Consider the following 1308-nt stretch of genomic DNA (forward strand, 5'->3'; position numbering starts at 1 on the left):
ACAAGCCTGGGTTCAGTTGTGACTGTTTTTTTGTTTTTGTGCGGTTTTTTAAAATAATTGTTTATTTTTTAATTACAGTTGACATACAATATTACATTAGCTTCAGGGGTACAACATCATCATTAGACATCTATACAACCCACGAAGGGATCACCTGGATAAATCCAGCACCCGTGTAACGCCAGAGTGATGGAAACATTACTGATTATATTCCCTATGCGGTACTCCACATCCCCGTGGCTATTCTGAAACGACCAACCTTTACTTCTCAAGCCCCGCCCCCTTTCCACTCACCCCCCCGCAACTCCCTCACATTTGGCAACTATCAAAATGTTCTCTGCATGAGTTTGTTTCTGTTTTGTTTGTTCATTTATTTTGTTTTTTTAAGATTCCACATATAAGTGAAATCATATGGCATTTGTCTTTCTCTGTCTGATTTATTTCACTCAGCATAATAACGTCTAGGTCCATCCATGTTGTTGCAGATGGCGAGATTTCATTCTTTCTTAAGGCTGAGTAATATTCCATTTATGTATGTACTTCTTCTTTATCCAGTCATCTATCGATGGACACTTGGGTTGCTTCCATATCTTGGCTATTGTAAAATAATGCTGCAATGAACATATGCATGCATATGTCTATTCAAATTAATGTTTTGGGTTTCTTTGAATACCCAGAAGAAGAATTACTAGGTCCTTCTTTGTCTCTTGATATAATCTTCATTTTAAAATATTTTGTCTGGTTATAAGTATTGCTACCCCAGCTTTTTTTTTTTTTCTCATTTCTATTTTCATGAAATATCTTTTTCCACTCCTTTACTTTCAGTCTGTGTGTATCTTTTGATTTGAAGTGGGTCTCTTGTAGGCATCATAAGTAAGGATCTTGTTTTCTTATCCATTCAGCCACCCTATGTCTTTTGATTGGAGCATGTAATCCATTTACGTTTAAAGTAATTGTTGCTGGATATGTATTTATTGCCATTTTATTATCCATATTTTTGGTGTTCTTTTTCTTCTCCTTAAAGAAATCCCTTTACCATTTCTTGTAATACCGGTTTGGTGGTGATGAATTCAGCTTTTTCTTGTCTAGGAAGCTCTTTATCTGTCCTCTGAGTCTAAATGATCGCTGTGCTGGGTAATCTTGGTTGTAGGTCCTTGCTTTTTATCGCTTTAAATATTTCGTGCCAATCCCTTCTGATCTGCAAAGTTTCTGTTGAGAAATCAGCTGACAGGCGTATGAAAGATCCCTTGTAGGTAACAAACTGTTATTCCCTTGCTGCTTTTAGGATTCTCTCTTTGTCTTTAACCT

The sequence above is a fragment of the Pteropus vampyrus genome, unplaced genomic scaffold, assembly GCF_000151845.1.
Source record: "Pteropus vampyrus isolate Shadow unplaced genomic scaffold, Pvam_2.0 Scaffold72, whole genome shotgun sequence".
Lineage (NCBI taxonomy): Eukaryota > Metazoa > Chordata > Mammalia > Chiroptera > Pteropodidae > Pteropus > Pteropus vampyrus.